The sequence below is a fragment of the Polypterus senegalus genome, chromosome 11, assembly GCF_016835505.1.
Source record: "Polypterus senegalus isolate Bchr_013 chromosome 11, ASM1683550v1, whole genome shotgun sequence".
Taxonomy (NCBI): domain Eukaryota; kingdom Metazoa; phylum Chordata; class Cladistia; order Polypteriformes; family Polypteridae; genus Polypterus; species Polypterus senegalus.
In genome coordinates, this window is record NC_053164.1 from 150,742,455 (window position 1) to 150,755,122 (window position 12,668).

Below are 12,668 nucleotides of genomic sequence, written 5' to 3' on the forward strand. Positions count from 1 at the left end.
TGTTTGGTCTTTCCTGCAGCTCACGGTCCAACCTGCGATGGGCCTGCTCCAGTACTCAGCTGCTGATCTTCTTCAACTGCGTCTCTACCAGTCTGCCTCTCTGCTGTCTGTACTGCACTTTGACCCGGACATCATATTTCTCCCTCGTCGGAGATAGACCAGAACAAGTTAATTCCTTGCAAGGTGTCTGATGTAACTCCTGGCGCCCTCCACGTAACACAGATAGGGTTGCTGACCACAGAGTGTTGGACAGCCTAGCTCAGTCGGCTACCACCACTGCCAAACACGACAGCACCATTGTAAGCTTATCTACTGAACATCTGCTTACTCACGAGCAATTGGCATCACATCCAGGATTTCCTCATTGACAGTAGGTTTGACTTACTCTGTTTAACCGAGACATGGCAACAACCTTAAGCTTCTCTCAACTTAAATAATCCATCCCCACTGGGGTTTGTTTACATTTGTCAACCCCATGCCTCTGGCTGGGGAGGTGGTCTTGCGATAATTTATTGCAAGAAGTGAAAAGTCCTGCCATTGTCTGCTGCTGCTGTTAATTCTTTTGATTCTGTGTGTCAATTGTCTGGGCTTATTCCTACCTTCATTGCAATGGTCTACTGCCCCCTAAATCAAAAAATGATTTTTTTGAACAACCTTGCTACCTTTCTTATGCATTTATCTACAATTTCTTCAAACATAAATTCTTTTGGAGGATTTTAATATACATATGGACAACAGCAAAATCCCTCTCACTAGAGACTTATCTTGCCTTGAGAGTTTTGGATACCAGCACTATACTGATGTTCCCACTCATTCTAAAGGGCATATCTTGGACCTGATCTGCTCCGATAGATAGATAGAATTCACTAAGGCAAGACACCCATGGAAAGCACGCTGGAAGGGGCGTGGATTCACTAAGCCACCGACAAGTAAGACACCCATGGCGCACGCAGGAAGGAGCCACACCCACCAACTCTAAGACCAATTGAATACGACGACAACTCGCAGAACCACGCCCACCAACTCGGATGCAATGACACAGGAAAAACAGCGTCATTTATGTTCGTCTATTGTAGAGTGCACATGCACCTCTGAGCCATGTTGACTGTTCATAGAGGCATGTTTCTCGCGAAAGTGAATCGCTATATGCAGCGTGTAAAACAGTTTGCGAGGGGCATCCCATGGTCTTACAGTTCGTGAGCGGGTCTCTGTCAGTTGCTCTTGCGACCGGGCACATGACCAGGCAGTGTGTATGCTTTGAGTGCGAGGGTGGACGCGACAGGACCATCTAGAAAAAAATCATGTCGCGGATGTGAATCGCTGTATGCGGCGTGTAGAACAGTTTGCAAAGGGTGTCCCATGGTCTTACAGTTGGTGGGCGGGTCTCTGTTGGTTGCTCTTGCGAGTGGGCACATGACCAGGCAGTGTGTATGCTTCGAGAGCGTGGGTGGACGCAACAGCACCATCTAAGAAGAATCATATTTGTCGCGGATGTGAATTGCTGTATGCGGCGTATAAAACAGTTTGTCGCAAATGTGAATCGCTGTATACAGCGTGTAAAAACGCTGTATTGTATGTTGCCCTCTCCAGAGTTACATCTTTTTATTCACCTACAGTCCCATCCTCAAAACCAACCCCATTTGGACAACTGGGTCTTTCAGGAAGCGTTCACCCATCAATACATAATTATGCAGCGTGGGTTGGCTAGTAATTGATTATTTTCTCATTCTATTTTAATGCTATACTTCTATTATTATTAAGCTTCCCTGTCTCATATCTTTCCATAGTATACCTTTTGTGAAAGTGTTTCTTTGATATTTGGACTTCAGGCTTCACACATTATAAACTTCATGTCTACATTTTGTCAATTTTACTAAAACATGAAAAACGTTTCTTTTTTAACGATGTGTAGATCGTTGTAGACACGGAACACACATGAAATGCATGTTTTCTAAATAACGATATAGTATTTATAAAAGGTGGGATTTAGCTTGACTTCTCACTCTATACAACTCCAAGCAACTGACACGCATGTAAACAGACTTGAGCTGAGAAAATTGTGCGCCGGTGGGGGATGTGATAGCAGACTGCTTGCTGCTTATCAACACATTTAAAGGACAAAAGACGCTGACGGAGAGGTGTGAAGCGTTTTAAGGTGGGATGGATCTACAAGTTTTTTCGTAGGCTCTGGTAATTCTAGTGTTAATTACTATTCTCATCCGCCTTGACCCGAGTGTGGCCTTTGATTCTATTTGTCTCCTCATTGGTACAAAATCAACACTATCCAAAGCCAATAATCTTTCACTTGTTACTGATAACTCTTTTGTTTCCCCTTCACTTCAGGTCAAGGGTATGGGTGTCATCCTTGATAGTACTCTTTCCAATCTCACATTAATAACATCACCCAGTCTGCTTACTTCCACCTACGTAATATTAATCACATCCGCCCCTCCCTCACTCCCCATACCACTGCCATTCTTCTTCAGTCTTCTCACTTCTCGTCTGGACTATTGCAATTCAATCCTCTTTGGTCTCTCTAATAAATCTCTCCATAAGCTTCAGCTGGTCTAGAATTCTGCTGCTCGCATCATTACTTGAACCTAGTCTATTCACCATATAACTCTGGTCTTGCAGCAGCTTCATTGGCTCTCAATTAAGTTTCAAATTGATTTTAAAATTATTCTATTAACATTTAAGGCCATTTAGAACCTCGTCCCTCCATATCTGTCCGACATTCTTCATGTTGACATTCCCTCCCATAACCGTAGATCCTCCTTCTCCATCCACCGGACCACCCCTCTCGGTTATCTAACCACCATTGGGGGCAGAGCATTCAGCTGTTCTGCTCCCAAGCTCTGGAACTCATTACCCAATAAGCTCAGAAATACTGAAACATTCTCAACTGTCAAATGTAAACTTAAAACCCATCTGTTCAAAATGGCTTTTTCTCAGTGATTACAATGGCTTTGTTTGGTTTTAACTTTTTGTATTTTCTGGTGGTAAGTTCTGTTTATAATGTGCTTTTTTATTTATTGTTTGTTCAGTGTCCTTGAGTGCTTAGAAAGGCAACTTTGTATAAATAAAATGTATTATTATTTACAATTTGTCCACACCTGGGAGGATGACTGCTTTTGTATTTCTGAAGTTAACAGTGGTCTCTTTTGCCGTGAGGACATTCAGGAAGAGGTTGTTGTTATGAAACCATACAGTCAAGTCTTTTACTTTCATCCTGCAGGCAATCAATCAATGCTGCTGAAGAGACTAATCATAGGGTTGTCATCTGCGATCTTGATGAGGACGGTGCCGTCACGCTTTAATACAGAGTCATAGGTGAAAAGACTGTATAGAAGTGGGCTGAGGCAGCAGCGCTGTAGAAAACAGATACAGGTGAACAGCGTGGAGGAGTTCCTGTTGCCATTCCTCAATGACTATGGTTTATTTGTCAAGTGGTCAAACCAAAGTGTCTGAGCTATAGCACCAGGCTGGAGGGCACAATGGTGTTAAATGTAAAGCTATAGTCAGTAAACAGCATCCTATCATGTGTGGCTTCCACTTCAGATGTCCCAGAGGAGTAAGTAGGGTGAAGGCAATTGCATCACTCACAGATTTGTTACGTTGGTATGCAGACAATAACAGATCCAGATTAGCAGGGATATGGTGGTTAATGTGGATCATGACCAGTTTCTCTGGAACTTCATCACCATGAAAGTTAACATGATGGGCCAATAATCATTCAGGCAGAAAACAGAAGATTTTTAGGCACAGGCATGGCTCTGGCTTTCTTAAAATATTACATAAAGACAAGAACAAGTTGATGATGTCAGTGTACACTGGTGATATCTAGGTGGAGCATGCCTTCAGGACATCGGATAGGATGTCTTCTGGGCTGGTGGCTTTGTAGTGTTTAACCCAATTAAAAGTTTTACAAATACAGTATTGGCCTCTGTGACCTGCAGGACAGCACCACCTTCTGGTAGCACTGGAAATGCATGCCACTATACAAAAGGGGCCTCATTTATAAAACAAGGAGTATGCACAAAAAGAGACTTGAAACGTGTGTATGCGCTACCCTCACAAATGTTAGGATTTATAAAAGAAAAAGTTAATGGGTGAATGTACATATATTTACATCAATAGTGACCGAAGTACAACCAAAGTACACGCAACATTGCAGAGAAACTGGAAAGACACCCTTGATCAAGTAGGGAAATGCAAGCAAACCAGCTAAATGACATTTCACATGTATAATAATTCTTATCACCAAGCTGTTATTATAAATGTGAAGTAACATGAGAAAGAATAAAATGTCAAAAGTGATGAATATGATGTACAGACTTTATTTTAGCTTCCTTTTAAGATAGACAATGCTGTATATTTGTACTGAAGAACTTTTCTGGTTATGTGTCATTTTATATTGGCTACCTGTAGTCACATCTCAAGGACCTGACCAAAAGCTCAGGAATATGTCGTCCAAGCTTCATTCTATCATGACACCATGTTGGAAGCCATTATCTGACTGGCAAAACATTACATCCAGTTTTTGATTGATGAGGGTTGCATGTATATAAACCATAACATGTTTTATTAAGTAATGACTGAATTGGCAGCTGTGTCTGGTTCCCTTAACGTAATCTGAGCACTTTATTGCACTAAAGGCCTTTAGCGACAGTTAAACTGCTTTTGTTAACTGTGAGCAGTTACATTCTATTAACGCACAAGTAATCTGTGATGCCAAAATGAGACTGACAAATACTGTGGTTCAGGAGGGCTTGTTTTATTATTTTGAGTTGCCCAATGGGCAGTGGCAGGATATAGTTAAGATTATTGCATTCAGAGTAAAAATATTTGTCAGTACCTGTGGTCTAACCCGGAAAAGTGTCTCCAGTGTTGCTTACAGCATTATCAGGGTCTGCACGATCTCTTTATGATTTTGCTTTTCACCTTTACAGATGCAGCAACATTTAAATAGAGGAGGCCTGAATATTTCTAATTACACCTCACTGTTTTAGGCATTATTTTAACTGCAGACCACATAATTTGGAGACTAACTGAAGGACACAGTGTGTTGGCACTTGAAAGCAGGATTTTAAAGCTTTGTAATAAAATGAAAATTAAAAATTTTAAAAACATTAAAGATGGGGTCTGTAATTATTTTTACCTGTGGGTCAGGTTTATTCTGCACTGTTCATTCCAGGCAATACTGTTTAGAACTACGGCTTTAAAGTCTAACTTTCGTCTGTCTTTCAAAGTGTGCTGCCATAGCAGGATACTTTCTTTTATTATGTGGGATTTTAAAATGATATTTCATCACAATTACTATATAAACTTCTTAGTGTTCGAAGACATAAATCGTGGTGCTACTCCTTTCTCTATGTGTTCATATAATGAGTTAATCATCATTACTTTTTACTGTTTACAGAACTTTAATCTTTTACAAAATACTGAACAACTTCAAGTATTTGCATTTAAATGACTAAAATGTCTTTTTTTCCCCCCCATCAATGTAACTATATTAATACACACATATAGAGTTAGTTTATTTAAACACGTTTTATTGGGTTATATTATATACAGTACCATATTGGAAGGAAAGGGGATAAAGAATAGTAACAAAATTACATACTACTCTGAACAAAATAAATATATTCACTTACATATATTTACTCTTATAGAGGAGGAGTCCTATGTGACTCACGTGCTTCACTGTAAGGTGGTTACAGTGTGCTACAGACTATCTCATATGAAGGCTTTCTGAAGATCCACACAAGTATTATATGCTTGTCTATGATTACATGCTTTTGTTGCTTCCTCATACGATTTCAGCATATTAGTGAAAGATCTTCCTTGTCTAAACCCATGTGGAGTTTTATTAATACACCTGTTAACATGGGATTCTCAATCTCTTTCTTAATAATGGCTTCCATTAATTTACCCAATATCCATGTTAAGCTTACTTGTCTAGAGTTACCTGAAATAGTCCAATAAATAATGGAATGATACAGCTTATTAGCTTTCTGCCCTTAATAATGTCCCCAGTATAAAGAGTATATTTCAGGAAAGTGCAAAGGTTATAGCATTTACTGTTTGTATACGTAAGTTCACCCTTAATATTCCTAGAAAAATTCACCTCCTCTTTGACCTCTTTTAGTACTATAATACTGAATGAATCTTGTACTTTTTCCACTCTTTGTCTACCATTTAGCTTTTTTAATATGATATTTAGCAGTTGCTCTCATAAGCCTTGAGGGAACACTTAAGTTATTTAGACAGATAGAACTTTGTCCCCAGGAGGAAATTTAGCTTTTTAAAGGAAGCTCTTCAAATAAATATAAACACACACCAGAAATAACTGTAAAGCAAGAAAATTAAAAAGAAAGAAAATGTATGATTTGCCTATCACAGTGAGGCATTATAGAGATGTATTGCTGGTAATATAAAGGAGCCCCACTAGTGTTTCTTAAACACACTTCTGATTAATGATTAATTTGCTGAAAGTACTCTGTGTTACAGTCAATGTCAATTTATTGATACAGTGCATTTAAAACAACATCAATAATTCTGTAGCCAAAGTGCTTTAGAATAAAAAAATAAACAAATATGATGAACAGAATTAAATACAATAAAACACAATACAACCAGCAGTATGTTGAAACAAACAAATGACTAACAGGAGGGATACCACCAGTATCACAGAAGGTCATGGAAAATTAGAGAATAGAAATGCATCTTCAGTCTAGTTTTAAACCATTCAATTGAAACTGACTCCTTAATGTAATTAGGTAAAGAATTCCACTGATGAGGTGCAACAACTGCTCACCTTAGTTCTGCACTTAGTACGAGGGACACGAGAGACAACTGACCAGTAGATTTAAACTCTCTAGATTGCTGGTGTATACCACACAATTCAGATAAATAGGCAGGAGTATACCCACTTAGTGATCTAAAGACCAGCAGCAAAATTTTAAAAATCAATTCTAAAGCTAACTGGCAGCCATTGTAAACAGGCTAAAATTGGAGATACGCAAGCAAATATTTTGCCCAAACAAAAAACAAAATAAACAGCGGCATTCTGAACAACAACAGTTACAGTAATCAAACCAAGAAAAGACAAAAGCACAAGTAACTTTCTCAAGATCACAAGGAGATAAAATAAAACGGCTTAACCTTGGCAAAAACACAAAGTTGGAAAAAGCAACTCTTGATCACAGAATTAATCTTGTTTCTTAAAAAGTTGCTGTCAAAAGTAACCCCAAGGTTCTGAACTTGAGGTTCACAAAGTCTACAAAAGAGCCAAGAAGTTCAAATCCAATTTGAGCTTTGGATCCACAACCAGTTATCAGCATTTCCATTTTATTTTGATATAGATCCAAGAAAATTGTCATTCATCCAATGTCTTAGTTTAACAAGACAATTGTGTAGACGATTCACTGTAGTACTGCGTACAGGAATATAAATTGGTGTGTCTTCAGCAGTGAATAACAGTGGAACAAAATAATAAACTTCCTAAAAGTAGCTCCTATAGGATGAAGATATATAGAAAATAAAATAGGACCCAAAATAGATCCATGAGGAACACCACATTTAACAGCAGCAGTAGGCAAATAAGAAGAACTGAAAAGTGTCTACCAGTTAAAAGCAGCCCCTTTAAGCTCCACCAGATGCCCAGGACCAAGAGGACAAAAACTGCTGCCCCACTTGAGTCAGTAATAAGAGAGATGTCATTACATGCTTTCAGGAGGGCCATCACAGCACCATAACACCTAAAGTCACATTGTTAGATCTCAAATAAATTATTTGAGTTAAGGTGATGGATGGATCAATTATATATAATTCTAACATTTTAGCCACAAATGGCAATTGATAAATCAGGCACAAAATAGCTAACAGACCAGGATCTGGGAGAGAGAGAGAGAGAGAATGTGCAGCATTGCTCATAATGGCACTCAGGTTTGATTTAATTATTTCCTTTGCTATGACCTCCTGGGCATCCACAGTGTGTCCTCTAATTTAGCTTGTGGATTTGCTGGGCCTCTTTTAAAGTGATGTTACCAGCCTAGCACACCACAGTGCAGAAAATTGCACTGGTCATCAGAGAGTTATAAGAGATGTTAAGGATGCCACTGCCCACATTAAAGTAATGCAGTCTCCCAAGGGAAAAAAAGCCTGCTCTGCCCTTTCTTATATAGTTCCTCTGTGTTCTGAAACCAGTCCAACCCGTTGTTAATGTGGACCAACACCACCCCATCCCCCAACTCACCTCTACATGCATACCTTGAATAGTGACCAGACATTGAGGCTCTCTGGTGCGGCAAAAGTCAATAATCAGTTCCTTGGTTTTGCTGATGTTAAGATGCAGACCATTCAGTTCTCCACCTGACTCCTATACTCTGTCTCACCCCTTTATCAATACACCCCTTAAATGCAGAATCATCTGAGAATTTCTGCAAGTGACATGGCCTGATGTTATGTTTGTAGTCAGAGGTGTACAGCATGAAGGGAAAAGGAGACATGACTGTTCCTTGTGATGCTCCAGTGTTGCTCACATCTGCATCATAAACACAGTCCTTGACTCTCACAAACTGTGGTCTGCCCAACAGTCAGTACATTATCCAGGACACCATAGGATCATCTACCTACATATCTCTGAACAAGGATTGCTGGATGGTACAGAAGCCGCTAGAGAAATCAAAGCACATAATCCTTAGACTGCTGCCAGTTTTGTGCAGATGAGAATAAGCCTTTACAGAAGAGTGGCAAAAAAGAAGCCATGGATGGAAAAAAATGCCCTTGTCCATAAAGAACTTCAAATTATGTTACGTGAAAGATACAGAACAGATGTGGCAGAAAGTCTCTTCATATCACAAGACTAACATAGTTTATACACTAAGCAGTATGTGTGGCATAAATATTGATATGAACGTTTGCAAATTGACATTTCAGTTTTTGAAATTTTTTTTTTATTTTTTTTTAATGCTTTAAAATAGTCTTGTTTTTTGACTGGTACTTTGGAAAAACAAAGAGTTTCATTTGTAAGTAAATATTTCCAGTCAAATTGATAAAAAAATCCCCAAGTGCCGATAATCATTTAAATGAAAAAGGGTTGGTGAGCCTGCAAATAGTGCACATATCTGTTTGCTGAAAATGTTAGGAAAAATTTCAACAAATGCTATCCTTTAAATACAGGTTAAACGTGGTTTATCTTTAAGGCAGTATTTAGAACATAATAAATGTGGAGTGCGTGTGTAGATTTTGAAGGCAGCACTAAATAAAAAGAGTTCCCTGGGTACATTTATTAGTCAGTTACTGGCCATTATGAACAATGCTGCCACTCATCTCTATGATACACTATCGTTAAGTACTTTAAGCCAATTAATTACTCATCGACAGTATGTCCTTTAAGCAAAGGGCAATATGTCTCACTGTGATTGCTCTTCTATCAGTAGGGAAGTCAAAAGTTTGATTTTTTTCATTCTATTTGTAACTCCTCTGTGTGTGTCTGTATATTTTTCATCTTCTGTAAAAGCTAAATTTCCCCTTAGTACAAAGAAAGTACCGACTATTTATGCATCTGTGTAAAAAGACCATAAGAAATGTTTTTCCTTATCAAGACTTACACATTATTACATTATTAAAAAGACATTATTAAAAAGAACTTAAAAATACAGATTCTCTATAGATCACCTTAAGCTATTGCTATATCACAACACACAGAGCCTCTTCTTTTGTTACAAAGCAGCAAGTTCCAATTTGGTACACCAATTCAATACAGACATATGCAACTTGAATATGACCTGGGATTGAAGGCTTACCCACTAACTCTACTTTTTTTGACCCATCATATTTCTACATTTAAAAAAAAAAAAAAAAACCACCACACAAAACACACCAAGGTTATTATAGTTAACGAAAACTAAAATCAAAACTGAAACTATTATTAAAAAAACATTTTCGTAAACTGAAATAAAATAATTAACAAAACTGAAATCAAAAACTAAAACTAAACGAAACTATTAAAGTAGCTGGAAAGACTAACTAAAATAAAATAATAATTTACTAAAATATTTTTAGTTTTCATTTTTGAATGAATATTCTTACCATTAGTCTTTAAACCTTGTAAGTTCTAACTCTAAAACAGAGTCATCCACCATGAGCCGCCCGCACATATTCATCCAGTGAACGCGGCTGTTCACACACATTTGCGGTGACAGAGCGAGCAGTGGGTGCGTAAAGCGTGAGAAATAGAAAGCGATTTGTGTGCTGCCTTTCTTTGTGCTTGTTGCATATCAAGGTATTAATTCAAATGGCTGAAATCAGAATGTGCTCGTTAACAAAATGTTTACCATTTGGATAGAAAAATCATGAGTGAGTAACGTTTCAGTTTATTTCTCAGGTGTCTGCTTTTTGTTGACAGCAATTCACCTGCCACTTCGCACAGAAGAAATTGTTTTTACTTTCTCATATACGAAGTATAGAGAAGGTATAGTAATCATGGAAAAATTCGACCTCGATATTTTGATGAATCTTAACGTTATAGACTAACCAGTGTCCAACAATACTGTTTTTTGGAATTGTGTGTGTGTGTCTGTGTGTATACACGATAACTCAAAAACGCAACTAGATAGATGGATGAAGTTCGGCATGTGGTTGTTACACCATAATTGCAGATCTGTATTAACTTTTGGGCCAAATCCATCACCCGGAAGTGGTACTTTACCTGAACAAATACTCAATGTTTTTTATTTTTTTATATATGCTGCAGAGTCCGATTTATTCAACTTTACTTTTATAATAATTGTTCAATATATTATTAATTTGATTTGTTGTTGATGGCTCCTTAATGTACATAATATAAAAATATAATCATTGTCTTGCGGTTTACTCTTCAAATATCTGTCCCATATCTGGGTATACAAGAAAGTTGAGGGGAGACTACTCCCGGTTTTTGAAAATAAAATGCCACTAATCGAGATACTGACTAGGTCATCATACAAATCGGCATATTGTTACTGGCCAATCACTTTTGCTTTAAAAACATCGTTTAACAATGAAGCGATGCAAACAAAGGTAGAGCCTGACAAGTGATGAAAAACTACTAATGGGTTTTTGTATTTATTCCATATTTATTAATTTATCATTTTAGTTCATATTCACAACTCAAAATACCTGATATTGTGAAAGTAATTCATTAGCAGAATTATAAATATATACAATATATTTGTCTCCTTTTTTTCAATGTTTTTCTCTCTCTCTCTCTCTCTCAAAATAGTTGAAATATCAAATTCTTTTTTGTTTTTAACATCAGCCATATCATACATATTGCATACCATGGATTTTTCCTGCCTTGCATCCAAACCTGCTGCAGTAGGCTCCAGGTTTCCTGCAATCCTAGTCTGGATAAACAGGTTTAGATAATGTATATGTTGTTCTTAATCTCAGACACTGTCTCTGTTGTTTTGTGCCTGTCCATACTCTTATTACCTGCTCTTGCCATGCTCATTATGGGTTTACTGTCCTTTATGGTGGGCTATTCAAGACTCACTACCCCTAACCTTGACACTGCATGCTTGATGTTCTTTGTTTCCCTCAATACAGCTAAGTGGGGTCTGCACACTGATTCAAGTCTAAGAGCCCTGTTCTTCCCAAGCCCCTGTGATTTTCAAGAAAAAATATTTAAAAAATTATAAAATTGTGTAAAATCGTTCATATTCAGTGTCTAGTTTTGATTATGCTTGTTTTTATCAGACAAAAACAAAACCAGATAGTAAATCAGGCAGTATAGTAAGCTTCCACTAACATTAAACTCATATCCAAATTTGTTAAGTGTACAGTTCTGTCTGATTGTGACACAAAACTAGGTGGTCCATGCCATAATTACTAAAACTAAAACTGAAACTAATATATATAAAAATAAAATAGAAATGTCTTTGGGAAATAAAAACTAAACTAAAACTAAAAATACATGATGAAGGAAAACTAAAACTAAACTGAATTTCCAAGTAAGGTCAGAAAAAATATAGAAATAAAAACTAATATAAAAAGGCAAAACTATAATAACCTTGCAACACACACACACACATCATATGATACAGCCCAATTCTTATGCGTTTTCTGATGGAAATTCCTTGCCTCAAGTAGGTATTTCTCTAGGAGTCTTAAAGATAAACAGTGACATAAGTAATTAATACCCAACAAGATTCTGAACTTTTCAAAGTACTGTTTTGCATTAAGAATGTCCCAACCACACATCTAACTCCCCTGGTCCTGGCTCCTCTATTGTGTTTACTGGTTTCTAAGCCAAGATATAGTAGTGACAATGACACTCAAAGCAGCAGCTATGATTGGTCATTTTATAGTTCTTTTCTTTGCCAGCATCAGTGGATAAACCCCCAGACAAGCTGCACTGAAAACAATCTATTAAATAGTGCAGGAGCTGACATACTGTTGGCATTCAAGTTCATCTATCAGGTCCTATCTGACAAATTTTTTGCATTTTTGTCCAATCAAGGCACATTCAAAATCAATACTGGATCACTTGCAAAATTTATTTGAATAGGCAAATAAAAAAATACATATGAGGGAAAAATCAAAAACAAGTCACTATTAACTGTAATGTGAATATAGCACAATTGATAAAGGGCCCTTACAGAACCTTTTCTAAAGTGATGCTT

General features: G+C 37.4%; 1 protein-coding gene across 1 annotated transcript in view; it reads right to left on the reverse strand.

Annotated features, from left to right (window-relative positions):
- cchcr1 (coiled-coil alpha-helical rod protein 1) overlaps window positions 1–12,668 on the reverse strand; it is a 100,671-nt gene that overhangs the window by 86,445 nt on the left and 1,558 nt on the right. The window lies entirely within an intron of this gene.